Consider the following 27,309-nt stretch of genomic DNA (forward strand, 5'->3'; position numbering starts at 1 on the left):
ATCTGGAGCCAGTTCCCCTGGGGCTCAGCAGTCTCTGGCTGGGGGGGGGCATCGCAGCCTCCACATCGCTGCCACCCTGGCTGGCCTCCACTCCTGCTGAGGCTGCCCGGCTGCGTGGGCCCCGTCTCCTAGCAACTGCTGCCGAGACAGGGCCCACGCAGCCGGGCAGCCTCAGCAGGAGCCGTGGAGGGCAGGCCGGGCTGGCTCCTTCTTAGCCCCGGAGCTCCTGCTCCAGAAAGGATGGCCGGTGGCTTCACCCCTCCTCCCTCTGGCTGGGGGGGCCCATCGCGGCCGCTGCCGCCCAGCGGCGCCCACAGCAGGAGGGGTGAAGCCACCGGCCATCCTTTCCTGAGCAGGAGAACCAGTTCCGGGGCTAAGAAGGAGCCGGCCCTGGCCAGCCTCCACTCCTGCTGAGGCTGCCCGGCCGCGTGGGCCCCGTCTCCTAGCAACCGCTGCCGAGACAGGGCCCACGTGGCCGAGCAGCCTCAGCAGGAGCCGTGGAGGGCAGGCTAGGCCGGCTCCTTCTTAGCCCTGGAGCCGGTTCCTCTCGTCCAGAAAGGACGCCCGCTTCACCCCTCATGCTGTGGGCGCCGCTGGGCAGGAGTGGCCGCGATGGAGCTCGGCAGTGGCGGCGGCGGCTGCAGCGTCTCTGGCTGGGGGGACCCATCGCGACCACCCAGCGGCGCCTACAGGAGGAGGGGTGAAGCGGGCGTCCTTTCTGGACGAGAGGCGTCCTCGGGGCTAAGAAGGAGCTGGCCCCGTCCGGTGTCCACTGCTGCTATGGGTGGCAGGCTGGAGAGAGAGAGAGAAAGACAGAGGCTGGAGAGAAAGAGAGACTAACTGTCCATAGATGGGAGTAAAGTAGGTACATCAGGCTAGTTCTAATGACTTGGCCATCTAAAATCTGTTTAGAGATGTTCTGTAAGTATTGCCATAAGCCTTTCCTCTCTCCTAGTTCTAGAGTAATGCTTAGAATATTTTTTTAAACCTGCATTTCCATTCATTTCTGTGCTTTGCAGTGTATTGGAGGAAAGCTATAGGTAACTTCTAAACTAGATTATTGTTGGCCACAGTCTAAACCTTCAAATGCCAATAAAAATGCAGTATAATATAATAATTTGGGATTAAGATGTTGTGTTGAGTACCTGTTGAATGGGGAAGCTGATCCCAAAACTTGGCATTTCTGTAACATCTAAAGCAAGTTGATGGCAATATAGTTGGTGTAAAAAGGTGACTTGCTGTTTTTAAACTTCCTGTAAGTGTATTCATTGGCCTGTTCTGTAAAAGTCTAAATAAAGGTAGCTTTATATACTATTTTCTGTATTCTGCATTTACTGTTAAATAAAAAGCCCTTTATACCTGTTATTCGCCTACCAAAACCAAATGGTCTGACACAAACTAGAATTTTCACTCCCAGCCATAATCATACATTGAAAAGACACCAGAAATCTCATGTTGTGTTTAATTACCCCTCAAAACATTTTAGTTGACCTCTCATACCTAACAGTGGAGTCATTAATCTATAGTATGTATCCTGAATGAGGCTTGGGAAGGGTTTGTGTGAAGGGGTATAGTTTTAAATGTGCAAAAATATTTTAACACTGATCTCCAATAAGGTGGTTTATTTGTTTTTTACCAGTGCCTTTTGAAAGTGTACAAGTTTCTTTATAAGTAGGGCTGCAAACATATTGGAAATCTTAATTTAATCATAGTTCCCAGGAAGCTGCCATTTGTCCATCTAACTCCTGTCTACAGCAGTGTTCTTCAACCTTGGGTCCCCAGATGTTTGTTTATTTATTATTTGATTTATATACCGCCCTTCCTCCTAGCAGGAGCCCGCCAGATGTTGTAGGACTACAACTGTCATCATCCCCAGCCAACTTGCTAATGGGTATGGATGATGGGACTTGTAGTCCAACAACATCTGCAGACTCAAGGCTTCAGACCCAACAAGTAGTTGATGGTAGTTTTCCAGTGTTTCAAATAGGTTCTTAGCTGTACTGAGAGATACTGGAAACTGAACCTGGGCCCTTCTGCATTTAAAATGTGCTCTTGCTGAGCTTACAGCCCTACTCACCACCCCATCAGTTTTTGCATATGGGTAAAAAACTTTCTGAAGCAAGAAGACTCCTTTTTAGGGGAAGCATATGTGTTGGAGTAGGCAGCCAGTCCCTTAATTGTCTCCCTGGGCTCCTGCGGGAGGAACGGCAGGGTATAAATTAAGTAAATAATAGTTCATGGTAAGAAAAGGGGAATGTCTCTAAAGACTGCACTTGTCATCTTCAGTTTTTAGGTACTTGCATTAAATCTCTTAATCTGCTCATCTAGTTGGGTCACCTTTTTTAAGAAGTCAAACTGCATAGTCATGTAAAGAGAACAAGGCTTATACAGTGGTGCTTATTCCCAGTAAGTGGGTGTAGAGTTGCAGGCTGAAGTATTTTTGCTGCATTAAACTTGAAAATACAATTTATTTTATTTATGTGTATTGTATCCCACTCATCATAGACCTCTAAGCAGCAACCAAATCTTAAAATCCATTAAGAGCAATTAAAACATATCCAGCAATGAGAACAGACAAAACAGCAGTAAATGTCACATACTCATAAAAGCCTGAGCAAAGAGGTGTGGTTTTTCCTGGTGCTGAAACGCCAATGTACTCTTGGATGTGGCTTAGTTTCCATTGGACAATAAGCCCCCAGTTCTCTAAGCTGTTTGGATGCACTATTCAAATGTTTTAAATGTACAAAATAGAAAAAGAAATCCAAATAAAACTAAAGGATCAAAATTAGTTTTTAAAATTTGGGGGGATGTTTCACCTAAAAGGTGGCAGAAGGCAGGCCTTCCTAAAGTGGACTTTCCAAAGGCAGGGAACCACCACTACACAAAAAGCTTTCTTCATTTGCTACCTGCTGCACTACAAGCAGCAGAGGGATATGTGAAGAGGGAGGTGGATGGGCAGATGTCTCCAAGAGCATCTAACATGTTCTAGGTTGGATTTGGAGAGGGGGACGGGCAGATAGTCTTATCAGCTTCAACTGGTGTGCATCAAACTTGTATGCCCACACCAGTATTAAGCTGGCAAATTCTAGGGTGTCCTTACAACAGACTGTTAAGATAGATTTGTTCTCATACTGGAAAGAGTGAATGCAGAAACACTGAGGTGATATTTTAGCCAGGAACTTTACTCCTCACACTTAGTCACTATGCTACCTTGTTCATCCCCCTCTTCACCCCTTTTCTGTCTTACTTTGGAAGTAGTCCTTACTTCCTTATTCCTCAGGCCCAATTTGCTACAGTAGGTTTTACTTCATCAGGAATGAGTTGCACACTGTTCAGTAGCGTCGGAATAACAGTTATCAAGCTGACTGATTGATTCCACATAAATACCAACCACCACCACCCATGAGAGTATGCTGCTGTCATTAAAATGACCAACAGGGTCCAGTCACCGGCATAGGTAGTTTTATATTAAAAGAAATTGTTATGTGCCTTCAAGTCAATTATGACTTATGGCGACCCTATGAATTAGTGACCAACAGCATCTGTCATGAACCACCCTATTCAGATCTTCTAAGTTCAGATCTGTGGCTTCCTTTATGGAATCAATCCATCTCTTAGTTTTTCCCAGCATTATTGTCTTTTCTAGTGAATCATGTCTTCTCATGATGTGTCCAAAGTATGATAACCCCAGTTTCATCATTTTAGCTTCTAGTGATAGTTCTGGTTTAATTTGTTCTGACACCCAATTATTTGTCTGTTTTGCCTAGAATGCACTTCCTTGTCCTTAACATGGCTGCAACCATATCTACTCAGAAGTAACTCCTATTGAGTTCTATGGGGCTTAGTTCCTTAATAAACATGCTTACAGTTGCTGCCTTCAGGGGCATCCATCTGTGCTCCCATCTAACATCTCTGCAACACTAAGCTCCTTTCTTCCAATAATGGCCTGGCCTGAGGGCACGTAAACCCTTCTTGCCAGAAGCAAGTAAGCTAGATTAAATGTTCCCTAAAGGCGTTGAACTGTGACCTGGCAGACCAGGGTTCGAATCCCCACACAGCCATGAAGCTCACTGGGTGACCTTGGGCCAGTCACTGCCTCTCAGACTCAGAGGAAGGCAATAGTAAACCACCTCTGTCTGAATACTGCTTACCATGAAGACCCTATCTGGGATCAACTTGAAGGCAGTCCATTTCCATTTTGCATCACCCTAAGCTTGTGAGAAAGAATGACCTTGTCACTTCAGATGGACCTAGGAACACCCTATTTTAGGTAAGATTTCTATTTTAATCTCCAGAGAATTTTTTTTTGAATGGTATGCTCCAAGCAACTGTGGTTGATACAATGTATCATGTTTAATGATGTCACTAGGGCCCACCCCCGTGACATCACCAGGGCCCGCCCCCATTTTCTCAGGTTTTTGGATGGTTCCGACCTGGCAACCCTACTCATATTACAGGATCTTAGACTCTTATTGACATAGGGCTGCCTTTTAAGGTCCAGGCAGACTCTTCCCCCCTTTACTGAGGATTGTGGCACCAACAACGAAACATCATTACCTGAAATTACAGTTTAGTTAGGACTTCTGATATCATTACCTGGAATTACATATAGCGTGCAACTGTTGCATTGGCTCATCTATTTAGATATGTGTTGGAAAACCTGCTATAGTGCAGCCACATATTGGTGACAGCAACACATCCTCAGCATCTGCTGCTCTTGGATTTATGATATCATTTACTAGAAAGGGATATAGGATGTTAATTTTGCATTTTGGACATCATTATGATAGGTGTTTGGAAGCCTACAAGGGGGAGGCCGCTGCAGTCGGCCAAATATGGGTGGCAGCGCCATATCTCCCGTATCTGTGCTTTGGGGAACTGGGTTAGCTGCACTAAAAGTGTGCTTACTCATAAATTATTTCCTTTCTTTCTGTGAAACAGGGAAATATGAGGCCAGTGGCCCTCACAGCAGGGAGGAGAAGCACCCAGCAGTAGCTGCTCAAGGAAAGCGTTCCTCCCTGTTAAGCTCGAGGTACTGGGACCTTGCTTGCAGACTGCCCAGTTCCTGGGGAGGTTTGTTTTGTTATGGGGTTTTCTTTCAGTTTCTGGATCCCATATTGTAGTCTCGGGGCTTGCCTTAAGGGCCTGCACTCTTAAATTTGTCTTGGGCTTAGACGCAATGGCAATCAGTAATAGCTTCCTACCAGTTAGTTAATGCACTGCCTATGGGAAAGTATGACATCTAATCTGTTTTTTCATCTACTGTGGGGATACAAGTGGATTTATAGCTGCTGGGTTTTTGCCTTTTCAGTCAATTCTATGAGGTAGAGCATTACATATAGGCTGCTCTATTCTTGTATGGAGCACTTCAGCTCCTTCCTTGAAGGGGCTGTCGGGACGAGAGGGTAAAAAAAAAAAATTTGGATGCATGTTAACACCTGATGTCACAGATTATGGAATGGCTATGTAACTGGTTCATCTTAGTGGCTGTGTCAATGGACCATCCTGCCCGGTGTTAACCTTCCTGGGCATACCACCTAATTCACCACCAATCATACTCATGCGGTCAGTCAGTAAGGGCTTCATGCCAGTTAGGCCAAGAAAGTGTTTCTTGTCTGCCCTCCAGGTATTAGAGGTCTTTTCCGGTGGTTTATGAGGTCGTAGCAGGGCTTTCACAGCCTTACTACAGGTTCAGGTTTGTGGCTGTATAATAATTTAATGCTTGTTGTGATCAAATATTGATCAAGAAATTAGAGCCAAACTGCAGGTTACATTTTATATTCTTGCCTAAATCATTTGGTCTAGTTTTCCCACACTCCTGGGGAAGAACTAACTAACTTGCTGTAGAATTACGTGACATAGCTCAGGGCTAGAGCCTCTGAACTGCAGGCTGAAGGTCCATAGCATCTCTAGGTAGGGCTGGGAGGTAGAACTGGAAGTCCGTGGATGCATCGGGGCTTTTGTGCTGGCTGCAGGCTTGGACTTATAGGCAGTGAGGCTTGGGAACTCTCCCGTCCATTTTAGGTAGGGTTATGGCCCTTGTCTGTTCGTTTGTTCTCTAGTGCCCAGATTTTAATGTTTTCTTTTGGGGCATGGTAAGGTAGACTCAGGTGGAGTGGTTTAGCTGTGCTGTGCAACTGCACATTGGGAGATTGGGGAGCAGAGTCAAAGATGGCCATAAGCCGGTCTGTTGCCCCAGCATGCTCAACAGCTATCAGAATGCAGGAGGGGTTTTTCCCAGGACTTCTGGGCCAGCAAGGGCTATGCACCAGAGTGGCCTATTCAGTGAGTCACCTGCTGGGATTGCCTAGTGAATGGCTGGAGACTGGGCCTCTCAGTCCAAGCACTTCGAGGTAAAGGCTGATGATTTCCCCACTTATTCCAGGGACTTCAGGGTCCGTCGTATGTTAGCTGGGTGGGCTAGAGAACACCCTGCCACCCTCGATCCCCGTTTCCCTTTCTCATGGGACATTTTATTGAGTATGGTGGGCCAGTGAAAAACAGTATGCTCCTCAAGCTATGAAGCCAGACTATTCCAGGCGGCAGCCCTTATGCTGGTTTTTGGAGCTTTTAGGATAGGTGAGGTGGTGGCCGGATGGAACGGAGATTTGTCTCGATGGGCCCCCCAGCAATCAGATGTCTCCATGGAAGGGAGTTGTACCTGTATAACATTGATGGACCGGCAATGTTGCTGGACAGGGATGGAGCAGCTGCGCACCCTATCCTGGGCTTACAGTTAGGCCTCAGTCAATGGGCTGCAGTGTGGTGGCTTGGCTGGCGAGGAATACTTTGGGACGGGCTCCTACCCACTTTGTCCCAGCTTGGTTCAGTGCGGACATCTCTGCATGTGGTGGTCATTCCCCGAGTTGGGAATGACCTCAGTATTTGAGGCAAGGCCCTCAGGTGGCGGGCATGTGCAGACATGCAGTTTGGGACGCAATGATGGCCTCGGTTACCTAAGGGCATGGTCCTCAGTTTGGCAGGCATGTGCGGACATGCAGTTGGCAAGGCAACGGAAGGGCATGGTGTGGTGCGTCCTTCCCTGGCTCTCCCTGTCAGGTTCCTACCTGCGCGTGGTTACTGCCTGTCTCTAGGCACCACCAGGGACTCCACCAGTCCGGACTGTCCTCTTTTATTGTTTCTCTCCCCGCTCTAGCACAGATCTCAACAGATCCCCCTGCTAGGCAACCACCAGTAACGTCCCAATACTAGTATTCCCAGAGACTCTGAATACTGGTATTGTTATTCTCTTCACCGCTGCCACCATTTGTTACAGTTCCCCTTCAGCCTTGGTCATTACCTTACCCTCCCTTCTGGTCTGTGAAACCCCAGCCAAGGATCAGGCCTTTGGTAAACCAAATTAAGTATTTATTACAGATAACAAAGCTAACAAGATTAACAAGATTTCTTCTTAAGGCACATAAGCATATGGTTTTACTCAATACTAATCCGAACTCCACCTCCCTCCTGGCAAACAACTCTCTCAAACCCCACCAAGCAATCCACTCTTTCTCTTCTCCCCCCCAGATTCCACTCTCACTCTTCCTTTTATACATTCAGCCATTTTAAACACTCAGCCAATCATCTCGCATTCTACTGCCCATTCACTCCCCCTCTTTCACTCCACTTACCATGTATCTTCTAAAACAACAACACTTACCATATATACATTAATATAGGAACATCACACATGGCCCTTAGTTTGGCAGGCATGTGTGGACATGCAGTTCAGGAGGCAACGGAAGGGCATGGCCCTTAGTTTGGCAGGCATGTGCGGACATGCAGTTCAGGAGGCAACAGAAGGGCATGGCCCTCAGTTTGGCAGGCATGTGTGGACATGCAGTTCAGGAGGCAACGATGGCCTCAGTTACTTAAGGGCATGGCCCTCAGTTGCAACGAAAGGGCATGGCCCTCAGTTTGGCAGGCATGTGCGGACATGCAGTTCAGGAGGCAACAGAAGGGCATGGCCCTCAGTTTGGCAGGCATGTGTGGACATGCAGTTCAGGAGGCAACGATGGCCTCAGTTACTTAAGGGCATGGCCCTCAGTTGCAACGAAAGGGCATGGCCCTCAGTTTGGCAGGCATGCATGGCATGCAGTTAATAAGGCAACGTCGGCCTTGGGTACGTCTGCTTTGGTCAGACATACTCCCGCGAAGGGTTTGGCGTGGTGTCTGGAGCCCGATAGGGATAGACCAAGCGTGAAAGAAGGCCAACCAGCAAATTCGGTTGGCTATTCTGGGGCAGGGGGGGTTGGCTATTTCACACCCTGCATTCAGCATTGGATGGGTGAACTGTACAGGGCCGATGGCGTTCACCTGTCTGACGCAGGTAACATCTTTTTGGCAGACCTGCAGAGGTGTCTGCGAGAGGTGCTTCTCGGCAGTGGGTAAAAGGGGACTAAATAGAGATTTGTCCCCGTTTTGTGGCGGGAAGGTGCGGAAAGGGAAATAGGTAAGGACAGCTCGGTGGCCCCCTTAGGCACCATTGGAGGTGATTGGCGGTTCCAGAGGCCTGTCTGTCAGAGCTTTGCGGCTTGAGGGCAGGATATGGGCTGCTTTTGGGGCCAACTTAACTCATCCACCCGAGGGTTGTGCGGCCCCGGGGGGTGGTGACCTGAGAAGGCCCCCCTACTCACCTACTGGGTGTGGCTGGCGGAAGGGGTAAGCAGATGGGGCTTGCCCTTGTCACAAGCAGGGGCTGGTCGCCCGTGAGCTGTATGGCAAGATGCTTGCTTATAGATAGTTCCGCACCTAGGTTTCCCTCTGCAGGTCACTTTAAAAGGTGTTTTTGTATAGTTTAATAAAGTGACCCTTGTTCAACCCAAGCTGATGTGTCCTTGTCTCATTTCGCCCCTTCACTCGCAACTGTCACTAGAAGCTAAAATGATGGAACTGAGGTTATCATACTTTGGACACATCATGAGAAGACATGATTCACTAGAAAAGACAATAATGCTGGGGAAAACAGAAGGGAGTAGAAAAAGAGGAAGGCCAAAGAAGAGATGGATTGATTCCTTAAAGGAAGCCACAGACCTGAACTTACAAGATCTGAGCAGGGTGGTTCATGACAGATGCTCTTGGAGGTCGCTGATTCATAGGGTCGCCGTAAGTCGTAATCGACTTGAAGGCACATAACAACAACAACAACAACAACAAAGTTCTCTCACTTTCTCTTTTTTCACAGTCTTAAATTCAGTTCTCCATATTTCTGTAGCAATATGTTATATTTGTTAAAAATAACAAAACCTCATGAAAAATTCTTCAGTGTTTTAGTGTGAATTTCTCTTATCACATATATATTTTGTATGCACTTTTGATTAATTTTTGCAAGCAATTTAGCCTAATATAATACATTTTTGTATATTATTTTCATGGATATATTCATTTTTAGGCACACTTTCCCCTCATCTACGCATTTTTGTATATGTTGGATGGAGAACTGCATCAGAAAATGTAAAGAAGTGTGAATTCGAAGGATGTCTGGGTTTCGGTTCTCATACTGAATTGAAAGAGTCAGGTTTTAACGTAACCTGAATCGAATTTCTCCCCATCCCTAATATTAGGTGCACTGAAAAGGCCCTGATTTTTGTACTCAGGGGCTTGAGTGTTGTGGAACTTACATCCGCTCCATACTATACTTATTATTTACCAAGGATAGCCCCTATTTTTTGTACCTGGCCCTTGTTTTGCAGATAGGGGAATCTGGGAGGAGGAGGGTTGTCTTTTAAATTGTGTTGCCATGCCGGCATGTATCCTAGAGCAGCCTTTATCAGCCTTTGGGTCCCCATATGTTGTTGGACTACAACGCCCATCAGCCTCAGCCAGCATGGCCAATGGTCAGACATGATGAGAACTGCAGTTCAGCAACATCTGGGGACCCAAAGGTTGGGATAGGCTGTTCTGGGGGACACTTGCTTCCTAGGCATGCTACCTCCCACAACTGCCTATCCAGATACTAAGGGCTCATTCACACAGCAGTTTAATCTGAGATCAAGCCTCTCTGCATAGCTATTAAATTTGCAGCGATCACATGACGTAGGAGACAAAGGGGAGGTGTCCCGCTGCTTTCTCCTTTAAATGCGAAGCAAATCACTTCACTTTAAATCCAAAAAGGGAAGGAAAACCCATCTGTACTTCACATCTCTAAGGGCATGTAGACAGTTAGCTCTGATGCTTTGGTGAGTCCCCGCCCACTCCCTCCTCCCTTTGTTTTTGTTTTTTAACTCTGGAACAAACTGAGCATGCTCGGTTGCCAAGGTAACCAGAGGAAGAGATACTTTGACCTTAAGAGGCCGTGGTCATTAGGAAGCTGCAAGATTAACCCTTTCCCCTCAGTATGAATGGAAAAAGGCGGTTTGAGGGGTCATATAAGGTAAGAAGTGTGAACCTTTAAACCCTATCACGATGAGAAAAGCTTTGTCTTTAATCCGCAATTCAGCTGAAGTCAGCTGCAGTGTGAGCCAGCCCTAAATATTGTGGAGTGTGTTTGAGTTTAGCTATTGTATAAGTACATCCAGAATTACTGAGATATTAAACATTTAAATCAAATTTTCTAAGTTTGAAAAAGGGTGTTGTCATGGTCAGTTTACTTGTGCACCTGCTGTAGAATTGAACAGAGGACTTTTTTTTTCCCAGAGAAAATCAGTGCAGTGGACATCGGTGGACAAAAGCCTTTAGTCAAGTGTAAGAGTAGATGGGGTATGCTGGCTTATATGAAGAGGAGTTGATGGGGGTGTTGAAAGTGAAATCTGCAGCAAAATGTTGCAGTGTATCCTCACCCCTTAAAAGAGTGCACCTGTTCAGGTTTCCCGCGAACAAGCTAACCAACTAGCAATGCCCTCCTTCAGGACTATGAGCTCTAAAGGGTTTAAGCAGACAATTCAACTACCTAGTCACATTTGCTGCTTGCCTTTCCAATTGGCACTCAACATTCTGTGGCTGCTGAGCATGATCAATCCTCATTGGATTGTGTTTTATTTGTTTGTTTTTTCCTCTTAAGATTTTTTAAAATATTTTTATTGTATTCCTGCAAACCTTTGGCTTCCCCCAAGCATGCTGGCACCTCCCTGTTGTTTCTCAGTAGCCATTTTCTAGCACCAGCCTTATTGGCACTCACTTAGTTTGCTGTTAGAGGGAATATCCCTATTTTTCATCTGTGAGATATTGGAAGCTCTTCATGTAAAGAGGTGTCTCCCCTGATGGCCTGAGTTCATGTATGGGAGAAGCCATTTCTAAAGGCATCCTAAGATTTACACATTTAGGGCAGACCTGTACAACTTTGAAAATTTGCCACTAGCTTTTCGGTTGGTGCTCATTTATCCTGTACTGCAGGGAGGGGAAATCTGTTGATCTTCCAATATTGTTGGACTACAACTCCCATCAGCCCTGACCATTGGCCATGCTGGCTGGGGATGATAGGAGTTGGAATCCAATGGTATCTGGAGGGCCACAGGTTCTACATCCCTGCTTTAAATCCTTCGACAAACTTGCCCAACTTTTGGCTCACAACTGAGCCAAACTGAGCTCACTAGTCATGTGCATCAGCCTGCCAAGAGCTCAGTAACCCTGTTTTTGCTGCCTATGTAGGTCTGTACAACAGAGGAATATGTTGTAAAGCAGCTAGAAAGCCACAACATATGGCTGGTGAACTGCATCCAACTTATGTGAGCATATATTTCACAAGCTTGGTTTAGAGCTTTAATGAATAAAACCAGCGTGTCAGATTGTGTCCGGAAACTAATTGGAAGCCAAGTTATTGCTTTCAGAATTGGTGTAAAATATTTTCTGCAAGCCAACACCAAATAACAACTGGATGGCTACATTCTGGACCAGACAGATTATCTGGGCATTTTTGAAAGACAGGCCCACTGAGATGACATTACTGTAGTCCAAATGGGAAGTTATCAGAACATGTACGACAGCAATCAAACCCTGCCATGGAGAAGTGATTGTTACGAATTTCAGGTAGGGTACATTTATTTTCAATGGGAAGTGACTGGGAGCGAGAGCTGGGGATGAGCAATGTGAGCTTGATTTTTTTTTCTTGAGCTTTCTAGGAAAACTGTGAGCTTTTCCTGGGAATTCTCCAAGAGAGCTTTGAAAACTGAACCCATTATGATGCAAACAAGAACTATCACTTGAAAGGTCAGGAGATGGCAATCTTTATTCTGCCACTGTTTTGTAACCAGGAATGATATTTCTTCTGCACTTCATTTTTTTGGGGGGAGGGGGAGGAAAAGGCTGAGAACTGGCACCATCTCTGAACTTTCATGTTCACCTACTTTGGCACATTTCCTAACAAGAGTGTACAATGAGCGCTGAACAGCCTCCTTCTTACCTTGATGAGCACTTAAAATGTAATTTACTGTTGCTTTCAATTACTACAGATTCTACAAGTGTTTACTATTTTTTGGCATACTGCGAGCTCACAGCCAAATGATGATGAATGAACATGAAGACTTCGTTCCCGTTTTTTAATTTATTTTTTTTAAAAAAACAGCAACCAGAGATCTGGTGTTAAGGCGAAATAAGATATTTAGACTAATCTGCATGACTCCTATGTGAAACTTTAATAAACTGTCAAGAAAATGTGCTAACACCATGGTAAAAGAAATGCACCATGTTGACAGATTTTTTTTTGTAGGAATAAGTTATTTCTCTCAAAAACGAAAGGGGCAGTGGCATATTTCATTTCACAAATATCTTTATTCATTATGAAGAAGGGCTGCTTTCATCGTGAAAATAAGCTCGTATCAGGCACCCGGGCTCTAGGTTCAACTACTTCAGAAAAATGTCATCTTTTCCTTCGCTCATGTCTCATCACTTTTTCCTCTAGGCCTAAAATAGAAAGTTCTCCAGCAATGCAGGCTTTCAAATGTATTGCCAGTTCTTTTCTTCCTCTCCTGTTTTGCTCTTGAAAAATAAAAAGGTTTTATTTATTGAAGGAGCAAGAAGCCTATCATTCTTAGGAGTTCCGTCTCTCTCTCTCTCTCTCTCTCTCTCTCTCTCTCACTCACACACACACACACACACACACACACACACACACTCCGAGAGAGGGTCTAGTATACATAGTGGAGGAAAAGGTGAGTGTGCCACACACCTATAGGGATGTGATATGTAGAGTTTATGTAGGCCTACGCTCATTGTTTTTCTTGTGTGCTGAAGCACTGTTGCACTCTTGCAGAAAACTAAAATGAAACATTAACTATGGGAAGAACTTTTTTTTGTCCTCTCAAATCTATTTTATTTATTTATGCGTACTCACACACTCCACACTAGTGCACTTGTGTGGAAAGGGGGGGAAGCAACCTAAACAGATACTCCAAGTGTGAAAATGTATGACAAGTAAAGTATGAGAGTACATGCAAAAATTCCATAGTCATCATTCCGAAATTCTCTTTTCTTGCCCGAAGACAAGAAGGCTGGTAACCAAGGCATAATAATATGGAACAGTGGAATAATAATGAAATATGAAGAAATCTGCTCATCTCTGCTATGTTGCCTTGTAGTGACCGGATTCGCATTGGAGCTGCCTTGAAAATCTATTGAGATGATTCCATAAACAAAAGGAGTCCAAATCATTGTTAATTTTGGAGTATGCATAGCTTCGCTATACTAGTAAATGAAACTGTCACTCTGCAAGTGAATTAGTATTTCTTTTTGTTCCTGGAAGTTCCTCCCTCACCAAATCAAATCAAGTTGTGAATTTGATAGATTCGACTTCAAATGCAAATTGAATTTAAAATTGAATTTAATTTTTCCTCATCCTTAGTCTGCAGTTTTGAAATTAGAGCTGCCCATAAAAATCAATGGAGAAACCAAAGATTTCCATGTAACTACGAGTGGAACCTGTGTGTTCAATACCTCCTCCCCTCCACAACACACACAAAACCCAAAGGTAGCAATAAAGAGAAGAGTTCATCCCTGCTCAGTTTCTTAGTCAGTGTGAAACCTTAAAAAAATAACCTGCTAATCCTAAAGCAAATGCAATTCATTCTCCATATTACAGGGTGGAAGGGGCTGTGGCTGGAAGAGAGTGTGGTCCATGACAGCCCTCCAGTGTAATTATCACTGAATATTGCAAGTCTCTAGGTGGTTTAAATCAACTCTGCACTGTTGTCCAGTGATATTACATGTCCTATTGTAGGTTGGACTGAAGCTGAGAAAGCTTTTATCCCCACGTTGCAGGTTAAGCCGAGAGAGCAGTATATAACAATCCTGAAGTGTAGGTCACTGTTGTACACCTACTGCAAGATGGAGGGCAGCACTGAGACAGAATAGCTGATGGAGCTGATTTGGATTCCCAGTCAAAAATCCCCCATGGCTCTCTGGTTGCTCCAGGTTAGAGCAGGGATTCCTTCTTTGATGCTAACTTTTGTTTTCTCAACCTCCTCAGCCCCAGGCTCAGGTAATACAATCACAACTTACAACATTTTGTTGTGGGGCCCTGCTTGTTCCTGGTAATGCTGAACTTTGCTGCCAACAGCAGTGAAATGGGGCCACCCATAGACAAGATCAGCGTTTCTGCATACTTGTGTTTCCATGGGTACACATGCAAATGTAAGCCCCTGACAGCATGTAGTATCCTAGAGGGGGGATTAGCCTAAGGGGATGTTTCAGGAAGGAGGCAAGAAAAAAGGACCCATTTCATATCTTGCTCACTATTCTTCATTTTGAAGTGTCATGCCCTATATGCTGATCTATCTGGTATTAGCAACCTTCAGAGTGAAAATGTAACACTAAACCACTTGTCTAATTTCATAGAGCAATTTCCATGGTCCTGTATTCAAATATCCAGGAACTCCCCCCCCCCCGAAATAACTATTTCCGACAAAAGCTCCAAATGAAATTCCGTTTAGTCTCTTCATTAATATTCCTTAACTTTATGTGCATCCATAATAGAAATCCTAAGGGGACTGGTTTTGCATTTAGTATAATAATCATAAGATAATAATCATAGTATGCCTTTATGTTTGCTGCATGATTTGATTTAGTCATTTTGTCCTGGCTGTGTAAAGTTGTCCAAAAGGGCAGGGGAAGTTCCTCCTCGTGTTTCAGACTATGGCCCAGTTTGCATGTCACTTTATACCACAGTTAAGCTTAACTATGGTTTAAAGGTAAATGCTTGGCATGCTGGTGCATGGGGAGAATGTTGCAGCCATTTTGCTCCTCCCCCGCCCCTGCTGCTGCTCGGCTACCAGGAGCTAAGTCATGGTTTGGCTTAGCATTACATCCAAACCTGACCAACCATAATAATAATATAATAATAAAATTTTATTTATTAGTCGCCCATCTGTCTGACTTAATGGACACTCTGGGCGACGTACACAATATAAAATACAATATCAACGTATTCATAACAATCACAGTATTAATATCATATCATCTAAAAAACCATCCTACACTGATACAGTATAAAACCTAACCCACCCCAGTGATCCCATAGGCCTGCCTGAAAAGCCAGGTTTTTAAGGCGCGGCGAAAGGTCATCAGGGAGGGGGCATGCCGAAGGTCAAACTTGGACTTACCACTCATGGTTTGCTCGAAGGAGGCAAGCCACAAGCTTCAGATGTAATTCTAAGCCAAACCATGGCTCAGATCCCAGTAGCGCAGAAGATGAACATACCCTTCCCTCAGATCAGTTCACTAGGAATGGCTGTTTTATGCTACTTTTTGGGATGATGTGTCATGTTTTTTGCTGGTACATGACTTTAAAAATCTGGATGATTTTGTGTCTAATGATTGTCACCAAGCAGTGTTAAGTTAGGCAGTTGCCACTGGCCAATTAGCCATGGAGAAGGCAGAGACATGGCCTTACTGGTGGAGTTGGGCATCACACAGTACTGGAGGAACCATAGTTCAGGTGTGCAGTTGTTGATTATTCAAATGAGTGTTGACTGATTATGTCCATGAGTCATTGACTCATTGGGCTCAGCTAGCTAAATATCAGCCGCTTTTCTGCATGATGGTAACATTTATCTGCTTGACAACTGTCTGCATGATGGCAACCTCTGCAGCCAACGTTGATAAGAGCAGAGTCCCCTCTCTGCTTAGTGGCAGTTGTTATGTGCTACAGCTGCACCCACCTCATCAGTTGCTGCTGTTGAAGCCCTGCTTAGTTAATTGCTGTTTCCCATTGAAATTTGAAATGGAAAAAGCCTTCAAAATGGTTCATGATAATAATGACAGTATTCGAGCAATCTAAGCTATCAAGTGTCACAGTGAAAGGGAAGTTAAGGGAATTGGAACAGTGAAGAATTTCAATAACAAAAAAAAGTTTCGGTAAATTCAGTATGATTATTGGAAGAACTAGAGCTCCAATAAATGTTTGATGTATATAAATATAATAATGTGATTCTTTAATGGTTTAGGGCTATTAGCTGTCCAGGTCACAGCTGCTCTTGATAGTTCAGGAATGATAGTGTCATCCAGAAAACATTCAAACTTTGTCCTCATTAACCAACATTGAGGGTTTTACAGAGCCATCTATTTCTATACCATTGGTACTAGAAATATATTTTGCAGTAAAGACAGGAGCATTTAAGGTGGTCATGTGTTAAAAGTATTTGGAATTCATAATAGGAGTAATTAGTATCTAAGTTTTGACTGTTTAATGCAGAGCTGGACAACCTTTTGGGGGTCAAAGACCACATTTCCTTTGGAAAAGTGGTTTGGGGAGCTGCATATTGGTTGTGAGGAGCCAAAGACAAAACTGGATGGAAACACTCTTTTTCTCTTTCTTCCTCTCACCCTTTCATTCATCCACCATCCATTTGTTCTCTCTCTCTCTCTCTCTCTCAGACACACACACACGCAAAATTCCACAAACACCTTAGTTTATCAACTGCCAAGATTGCCCTTGTGGCACCTCTGATGAAAGAAGAAATGAAGAAGAGCCTTATCAGACAATCTCAGAGAATGGAGAGACTAAGGGTTCATTCCTATGTTGCTCTAGCAATGTAAGTTCCATCAAATCATCTGGAAGAGGCCAATGTGATCCCTTCCCTTGCTAGTATATCTCTTCCCAAAGTTGGCATGGGAAGTGATTGCACTGCCAACCCTACAGCATCTACATGATTTCAGGACTACTGCATTACCAGAGTATAAAACCTCCCTGAGCACTCATACAAATTATTGTTGTTGTTGTTACCCATCCTTCCCCCAAAGGTCCCAGGGTGGGTTACAACAATTTTAAACACATCATTAAAAACAGTTAAAAACAACCTAAACATCATCACAGAAAATAGGGTGGGTCCTAAAAATATACATCTCAGGTGTCGAAGGCCAGAGTAAAGTGGTGTGTCTTCAGCATTCATTAAAAGTTGCACAATGAAGTTGACAGATGCACCTTGGTGGGGAGGGAGTTCCACAGCTTAGGGGCTGCCACAGAAAATCCACTTTCCCAGGCCACTCCCCCCTGAACTTCCAAGGGTGGTGGAAATACCAGAAGGCCCCCCTCTGCTGATCTCAGCACCTGAGAGGGTCTGTAGGGAAGGAGGCAGTCTTTCAGATATTTGGGACCTAACGTGAACATTTTGAACTAGGCTCAGAAATGAACTGGCAACCAATGCAGCTGTTTTAAAACAGGGGTTATATGAGTTCTAAAGGTAACCCCAGCCAGTAATCTGTCTGCTGCATTTGGACCAGTTGACGTTTCAGAGTCATCTTGAAGGGCAGCCCCATGTAGAATGCATTGCAATAATCAAGTCTGGAAGTTACCAGAGCATGGAGCACTGTGGCCAAGTTTTCTCTGTCCAAAAGGGGCTGAAGCTGACAAACTAGCCAAAGGTTAAAAAAGGCACTCCTAGCCACTAAGGCCGCCTGAACCTCCAGTGACAGTGTTGGATCAAGAAGTACCCCCAGGCTGTGGACCTGCTCCTTCAAGTAAAGAGCAACCCCATCCAGAACAGGCTGTCTTCCAACCTCCTGGACATGAGAACTCTGGACACATAACACCTCTGTCTTTTCAGGATTCATCCTCAGTTTGTTGGCCTGCATTCAATTCATCACTGCCTCCGAGCACAAGTTCAACCCCTCAACTGCCTCTCCTGATTCAGATGGAATAGAGAGGTAGAGCTGGGTGTTACCTGCATATAGATGGCACCTCACTCCAAATCTCCTGATGACAGCTCCCAGTGGCTTCATGTAGATGTTAAATAATATGGGGGACAAGATGGAACCCTACGGAACACCACAGGATAATTCCCATGGTGCTGAACAGTAGCCTCCCATAACTACTTTTTGGAAGCAGCTCTGGAAGTATGAGCAGAACCACTGAAGCACAGTGTCCCCGATCCCCAACTCCTCGAGTTGTTCCAGAAGGATACTGTTGATATTGGCAAGGCCAGCCCCCTTGCCAGTGAATGCACAGGGTCGAGGGTTCTTGGTTTCTCCCTCTGTATCTATATAGAGTCCTTTTATATCGAATCCATCATGGTGGTGGTGATGGCGGCTGCTTCCACCCAAAGAAGATGCTACCGATGCGGTGACACGAAAATGAGTCGAGAAAGACCGGAGGACGATGGAGTTTTGACCCTTACCTTGGCTGAGTGGCAGCTGCCTCCTGTTTGTCACCGAGGCCGCCAAGGTAGTTTTGCCCCACAAGGGAAGCCGGCTGAGGGGTGTCTGAAGGCTGACCTGGCTTCGGCTGCCATGGCCATGGCTTTGCTTTCTGGGAGGCTTTTTCCTCATGGAGACACGAGGGATACGAGGGAGAACAACCCACAGGTATGCCGTTCCAACACCTGAGGGCAGATAGTGACAGCAGCGGCGGTTCTTGGCCTGCCCCCCCTCTTGTCTTCGTCACCTATTGCCCAGCACCAGCAAGGAGCTCCTCTGCTTTGGCGGATCCGCGAGCAGGACTTTCCCAGAGACGCGTTGGCACCGTCAACCACTCGATGCAACTTGATGCCGCTGCTTGAGATCGGACCGCCAGGAAGAGCTAGGGTGGTGGCTGATGGAGACTGGCAGAGACTAAAGGGACTTTCTGTTGTCAGAAAGAATGAGACTGCGTATAACATCATGGTTGGGGTGCTCTAGTAGCTAAGTTGAAACTGCTTTAATCTTCTTTTACTCTTCTAATTATTGATTAGACATGTAATGCAGCCTCCTATAATATGTTATGTTATACTTATAGTGTGGAAATAGTTTTTGTGTTGTAATATTTGCTATTTGTTATTTTTTCTATTATGGTTGTATTTTTTTGCTTGAAATTGTTTTGTAATTGTTTGCTTTTGTTGCAAGCTATTTCAATCACTGTGTTCTTGCTTCCTTTTTGTAAGTCACTTTGAGTTCTGTTGTTGAAAAAAGTGACTAATAAATACTAGTAATCAATAAACAAATAAATAAATAAACATTAGTTCACCTAAGCACACAGGTTATCAACAGCAGTCATCCAGTGTTGGCGGAGAATAGAGGAGACCCCAGTCAAGAATTCTTGACTCTTAGGAGGTACCAGAAATTTTCTATTTGGGAGTCAGACTTCAGACAGCAAAACAGTATTTATAATATATGCTATTTATTCATATCTTGCACACTACAACTAATAAAATGCATTCCAGGTGGCCTTGGCCACCATTGCAGAAACAGAAAAATAGAAATATATATCAGCAAGAAAGAAGTGTCTGGATATCCATTTAACATCAAAGCATAAGACTTTGAAGGGACATCTTAGTTAAAACAAGTTACAATAGATAAAAGACTGAGTTAAACTTTAAGTCATATTACAGAGCCAAAGTTACAAAGTATATAAAATACATGTCATCATGATACATCACCCATCAGATGACACGGATGGAATAGTTGGATGGTTCTGCTTTCTTTGACTCCCCTTCCAGCAGATATGAGGGGTAATAAGTTCTGTACAACCTGGTCTTTTACATACTTTCTTGTCTAAGTGAAGGTGAGGTCCGATGGCCTTATCTGCCTTTTTGCTACATCTCTTTATGCAACCTCATCAGGCTCTCCATCAGGTCGTTAACCAGACGCTCCTAGTGAGTCTTCCTTTCTCAACTAGTTAGCTTAACTCCACTCTATAAGGGACTTCTTACTTCATGTTGACAACATATATTGGCTGTCTGCCCAGATGCTTATCTTTATGTCTGTTCCAGTTGTTTTCATGGGAAAATTACAGTTTTGGTCAAGATATGGAGGAAATGGGGGGGGCAGTTTTAAACTACTCCTTTTCTTACTTTTTGGCTTATATGCATAAAGCAAACTTTATAAACTCCCAGCTAATCTTAAGCATATTCTAAGGAAATCTTAAGCATATTCTAAGCAATATAAGCAGATGTAAATAATTGCAGCATATTTTAAGCGATTATCCGGGCTAGGTTAACAATATCAAAAGCCACTGAGAGATCAAGGAGAATGAGGAGGGTCGCATTCCCCCGTCTCTCTCCTGACAAATGTCATCAGCCAAAAGCTCCAGCGTAGTAGCTATGCCACATAACTATCGGTATCATGGCTACCAATCACATATTCAGGACTGTGTGTGGATTGGCTTTTTGCATATTGCTGAAAGAGCTCCAAAAGATAATGACACGTAGAAGGACAATCCATGCAGAATTGTTCTGCTTGCACAATCATCAATCAAGCAGTTGCCTCAGCTTTGTAGTGGTACTACTAGCAGCAACTGCCACCCCATGGGACTTGTGCGACTCAGCCCGCATTTGTCTTGACAATCCTCCTTTGCTCTTATTTGGAGAACCTGCATCCTATTCAGCAGCTTTCTAGGGCAACAATTGTGGGGAGAACATTACAAAATGAAAGCTATTCTATGCCTAGCAATTCAAATGCCATAAACAACCAGGGGTGGGAACCTTCACTAGATCTTGTTTGTTAATGCCATGATTTGCATGTAGAATTGCAGTCCAGGCTATTTACAGCAGGAGGCTCAGAGAAATAGCATGGAATGTGGTGCAGTCCAGAAACAATCAGCGTCACAAAGCCTTATGGACAGGTCCAATCTTTTAATTATGTTTTCCTTCCATATGTGATGGCAGAATGAACAGAAGGGAGGTACACCAGATTGCACTGCTGAATAGGAGACTCTGGGCTGATTCCCTCTCTTCAGCATATGTGTTCACTAACACCTGCAAAGAGAAATGGAAATCAGGTACACTAGCTTACTTTGTCAGCACAAGGCTGATGCCATTCTCCATGCAATTTTATATCTATTCCCAGGTCATATTAAATATGAATCCTGTGCATGCTGACCTGAGAGTAAGCCCCTCTTTGTTGTACATCAAAGTTTCTGTTTTTTCCCCCTCAAGTTAATCAGGGCCAAACTACAACAGGGTGTTAAAGATGATAGCCACACATTTGGCAATGCCTCCCCTTCTGAAATATTGAATACAATTTATCGTGTGTCATAATATCCCAACATTCTCCATTTCACCAGCTCTGCTCCACAACAGCGACTGCTGTAGGGAGATGGCGTGGAGCCCTGAAGCATCATGATATCACAACCATACTAGGGTGGTAGTGGAAGGACATGTTGAACACATGGATGCTGTCTGGAGCAGAGCAGCTGCATGGTTGATGTAATATCTGGATCGCCCTCGCTTGCCTTCCCACATGAGGGTACTCAAAGCCACGTACAGCATTTTAAAATAATATTTTTTAAACCACAGTTTCAGTGGCATAAATCCATTAGTACATAATAACCACTTAAAAAACTAAAATAGTTTCAAATAGCTGAAGTAAAAGAATAGCACGGACAGTAAAAACACCCACGAAGCACTTCCCCAAGAAGCTAAAAAAAGATCTTCCACCCCCAGCAGTACTTAAATATCTAGGGATGCCTTTGAATTTTTTTAATCACTTGTTGATGAATACAATTTACAGAAGAAACCATGCAAATAGGAGCAAAAGCTCTGCACCAGAGATGGGCAACCTGTGGCTCTCCCAGTGTTGCTGGACTAAAATTCCCACCATCCCTGACCCCTGGTCATGCTGGCCAAGGCTGATGAGAGTTGGAGTTCAACAGCATCTGGAGGGCCACAAGTTTCCCTGTGTGCTGGACTTCTCCAGCAGACCTTTGGGGGTAGGTTGGATTTTACATGGAGAACCTTTTCCTAATGACAGAAACTTGCCCAAATACAGTATATTCCTTTAAAACAAATTGGCTAGAACTCTTCCAGTGGTCAAAGTTCTTAACTATATTTTCAAGGAATATACTTTTTTTTTTTAAAAAAGCCAACTTTTAATTAAAGTTGGGGTTTATCAAATAATCTGTTTGGCTCCAGACTTTTACACCAGGTATGGGAAACCTTTGGCCTTTCAGATGTTGCCAAACTGCTACTCCCATCATCCCTGGTCATTGCCCATGTTTGCTGGGGCTGATGGGAGTTGTAGTTCAGTAACATCTGGAGAGCCAAAGGTTCCCCACCCTGTTCTACACCAAGAAGAAACAAGCTTTTCATTCTGTGGTTCAGTAAACTCCTGAGATTTAAGATTATAGCTGTGATATATTGGGATGGGGGAGAAATTTGATTCAGTTTGGATTTAAAGGTGAATTTACCTAATTCCCTCTTTCTGAAACAATAAGTGAACTGATACAGCCATCCTTTGAAATTCACACTGCAATTTTGCAATGCAGTTCTCCAACCAAGTAATGTGTACAAAAATGCATATTCTGTGGTAAAGTATCCATATAAATAGATATATTAGTGAAAATAGCATACAAATTGCATTATATTAGGGGAAATAGCTTTGCAAAAATGTGTTTACTCGGCAAAATTGAATACAGAAACCTGTATGACAAATTCACACTAAAATGCTGATGAAAGTTCATGAGGACTTTTTTTTAATTGCAAACTGATGTGGAAATGTGGAGAACTGAAGAATGGGAAACTGAAGAACTAAGATAAATAAAAATGGACAGATTCATCCATCCCTCATGATGTAAGAACCTATGAAAAGTAAATGTAATATGAATATGCCGCCATAAAATTAGCTGCTTTGTTTAAAAAATGTTTTGAATGTATTTATTGAAGACACAAATATTCCACCCCTCAGCCTAACAGCTCTTGGGGCAGCTTACAACAATCAGAAAAACAACATGCAAATAAGGGTGCTTTCACACATGGGGCTGATTGCATTAGTTTAACTGATTAAAAAGGTAGCTCTTCTGTCCCGATTTCTAAAATCCCTTTCACACTGCAGTACCTGTTGCGTTAAGGAACAGCAGTTTTTTTCAGCTGATATACTGGCTTTTTGTGCAACGGTCTTTCACACAGCTGCAATGAACATCGTGTTTTGATCCGTCACCATTATACACATGTGCACTGTTCCCACTGTGTAGGAGGTCTAAGATCTCATCCTGTCACCGTGCAAGCCTTCTCCCTTTAGGATCTGACTTTTTAAATTGTTTTAGTTGTATCAACATGGGTGTTTGTGTGAAATGCTGCTGTCTGTTCCGATGCCGGAATACCAGTACAACATTTGTCAGGCAAAACAAAAAACAGCACAACTAAAAGGCGGGAACGCACTGCATGCTGGGATGCCTGTCATGTGAGCAGCTGCAGCTAGCAAAAAACTCCTGCAATCTTCCGGGTTCCCAGCCTTGCTAACGGGTTATTTCTGGTATCATTTATCACTGAAATTTGCGCTAAACTTCCACGACATTGGTAACCTCTAGGCTGAATTACTGTAATGCGCTCTATGTGGGGCTGCCCTTGAGGCTGGTCCGGAAGCTGCAGCTGGTGCAAAATGTGGCGGTGAGACTTCTCACTGGGGCAGTGTATTACCAACATGTCACCCTGCTGCTGAAAGAATTGCACTGGCTGCCCATTTGCTACTGGGCCAAGTTCAAGGTTCTAGTTTTGGTGTACAAAGCCCTATACAGCTCAGGACCAGGATACCTGAAATACTGTCTTACCCCTTATATGCCCAGTCGATCACTGCGCTCTGCAGGTGAGGGCCTCCTGCGGATACCATCTTATCAGGAGGTTCGTTCTGCACAATATAGGAAATGGACCTTTAGTGTGGCAGTCCTACCCTGTGGAATTCCCTCCCTTTGCATATTAGGCAGGTGCCACCTCTGCTATCTTTTCGGCGCCTTTTGAAGACTTTCCTCTTTCAACAAGACTTTTAAGTTGAGACCTATCCCAATCTGCATCTGTGTCAGAATTGTTTAATATGTTTTTAATAATGTTTTTAACCCTTTTTTCAGGTTGTTTTTTAAAACGTTTTTAATGCTGTTTTGTTTTAATGTATTTTAAGATCTGTTTTTATGATATTTTAAAGTGTTTTAGTGCTTTGTTTGCCGCCCTGCGCTCCTGCTTGGAGGAAGGGCGGGATACAAATTAATTAAATAAATAAATAAATTCCACTAGAATTCTGGAACTAGCTTGTACATCATGTGAAAGATCAAATATAATGCGCAAATTACCAGGTAAGAAATGGTCAGAACAACAGAATAAACTGCAGTGTGAAAGCAGCCTAAACCAAATGCACGTGAAAGTCAGTTCTTGCACCACCATTCACTGCTTCTAGCTCAACACTCCTCTCCTAGAGTTGGCGTCAAAACACTGCAGTGACAGTGGAAGCCATGCCTGGCTTCCATATCAGGGCCCAGGCTTAGAAACCTCATGCCCCTTGTTTTTTCCCCTTCCTGCCAATAGGTCACAGCTTCTCCTACCTCCAATCCCTACAGCTTTGTCCCAGTCATACTTTTGCCTTACTTCTTCCTTTGTTTGGCAGTTTGCTTTGTCTAATTTCCACTAGTTTTTTATTGGACTTCTCTCTTTATCCTTAAGCACTGTGAAGTTTCTTCATATCTGCCTCAGCCCCATTTTGCCTCAGTTCCTTGCCTGTGTTGTCCTTTTCATGAAGTCTCATTCTCCTTCCTTTAGTTACTCTGTCTCAGTGCATCATCTACTCTGCTCCCTCCCTTGATCCTCTTTGGTTCTGGACTCCCTTTTTCCTATTCCCAGGCTATTTTCCCAATCTTCAGTCAAGACTCCATGTGAGGTATTAACCTCAGCAAAACTGCTGATATTATTTCGCTCAAAGAACCTGGACAACAAATAATGTATGTTTCCTGAGCAACTTAATATTCTGAGCCAATCAGTGTCAGAGGCTTCATTGCCACAAAAAGCAATGCAGTATAGATGCTGGAAAGCCATAAACTGTAAAGACAGATCTCATATCTAATTTAGGAGCTTTGGCAAGCACTAAATACATTGATTTCATAGCTATTTTTTGTCCTTTTTTGTGAAGTTAAAAAAAGCCACGTACGGTGTTTCAAAGCATACCAACCACACATATACAGTATCTCTTTCGTAGATATACCCTCTTTAAAAATGCTATCCTTTTCCCGTCAATACTTACATCTGTTTCTTTACATGCTATGTATGGTGCAATTGTTATTTTAAATGCAAACCCATATGTGCAATCTCCAGAGAAGCTAGTAAATTTTTACCAAACAGTCATCCCTAAATTGCATGCCATCTGCAGCTAGTGATGAAAGGACAAAACCCACTCAGCTGTGATCCTACACCAGCACACTTCTCGTATTGATTGGCTCCAGGGAAATCAACTGCTTTTGGCTTTGAACTTTTTTAGCCCCCAAACAATTTATTAAGGCCTGGATGAGTTGCACCAATGAATGCAAATCCTGCTGGTCTGACTTTTGAATCGCTCTTGTTGTTGAGCCTTTGGCCATCACTGCCCCCTTGCCCTGCTAATTTCCATTGCTGCACCACCTGCCACCCAAAAAATGCTAACAAGTGACAGAGAAGAGGGAATCTATATAACCAGAGCCTACCTTTGGGGCATATCAATGTTTTAAAATAAAACAAAATCTTTGACAAACATGTCTTGTTGCCTTGGAAGGGTCTAAGCTCCAATGTTGTCTCTGGATGGAATGTGATGTTAGGGTATAGCTAGAAGAACTCTTCATCATCTTCTAAAAAGGCTTTCACTCACTAACCTGAAAAAATCTCTTTGTAGTGTTAAGGTTAGACCAGTGGAATGGCAAAACCACAGGGTATGACATCCTCAGAAATGCTTGCTTGAGTGCATGTGTATCTTTATGACAGCAAGATCAGTCTCCATACTTAAGGACTGGAAAGTGGCCAGTGTAACACTAATTATTTTAAAGAGGGATTCAGGAGGGATCTGGGGAATTACAGACCAGTTAGTTTTACAATTCTTACAGGAAAACTGGTTGAAAGCATTATTAAAGATAAAATTACAGAGCATTTAGAAGAAAAAAGTCTTCCTGAAGCACAACCAGCATGGCTTCTGCAAAGGTAAGTCCTACCTTCTTAACTGTTTGGCGCTGAGAAGTCATAGTTAAGGTTCTCTACAGCTGCAATCCAGTATACACTTACCTGGGAGTAAGTCCCATTGAACCCAAATGGAGCTTACTTCTGAGTAGACACGTATTGGACTGCAGCCTTAGCCAGTAACTCGTTAAAGAAGAGAACGGAGAGAGAAAGGGAAAAAATGGACCATTCCAACAACTGAGGAATTTCTCAAGGAAGTGTACTGGGACCTGTGCTTTTAACTTGGAGTTAAGTGATGTGGCCAATTTTGTTGATGACACATAAATATTCAGGGTGGTAAAAACAGGATCCTGAACTACTCCAAAAAGATCTCTGCAAACTAAGTGAATGGGTAAATGTAGTTCAATGTAAGCAAGTGTAAAGTATTGCACATGGTGGGTATCCTAATTTCATGTATATGCTAAAAAGCTCTGAATACCTTACTTGGATGCTGTGTATGGTTCGTGTCACCACACTTGAAAAATATTGTAGAGCTGGAAAAGGTGCAGAAAAGGGCAACCAAAATGATCAAGGGAGAAGCAACTCCCTTGTGACAAAAGGCTTTTTCTTTTAGAAAAAGGCGAGTAAGGGGAGGGGATGATAGAGATGTGTAAGATTATGCATGGTGTGGAGAAAGTGGATAGAGAGAGGGTCTCTTCCTTTCTCATAATACTAGAATCCAGGCTTATCCCGTGGTGGTGGTGACAATTCAGAACAAACAAAAGCAATTACTTCTTCCACAGCACGTAAATATGGAATTCACTACCACAAGATTTTATTGTACATTGCCATATTTTTATGAGTTGGCAGTTTAAAAATACTTTAATAAATAAAATAAATGAAGATGTAGTGGTGGCCACCAACTTGGATGGCTTTAAAAGAGGATTAGACAAATTTATGGAGGATAAGGCTATGAAGGGTTAATATTCTTTATTTATTTGCAGAAAAAAATAAAAAATGGTTGTGAACAACATAAAACCAACTATAAAATCTCATCAACAAAGCACTACAAAATGCATCAGAAATCAATAGA

This window comes from Rhineura floridana, chromosome 5 (genome assembly GCF_030035675.1).
Source record: "Rhineura floridana isolate rRhiFlo1 chromosome 5, rRhiFlo1.hap2, whole genome shotgun sequence".
NCBI lineage: Eukaryota > Metazoa > Chordata > Lepidosauria > Squamata > Rhineuridae > Rhineura > Rhineura floridana.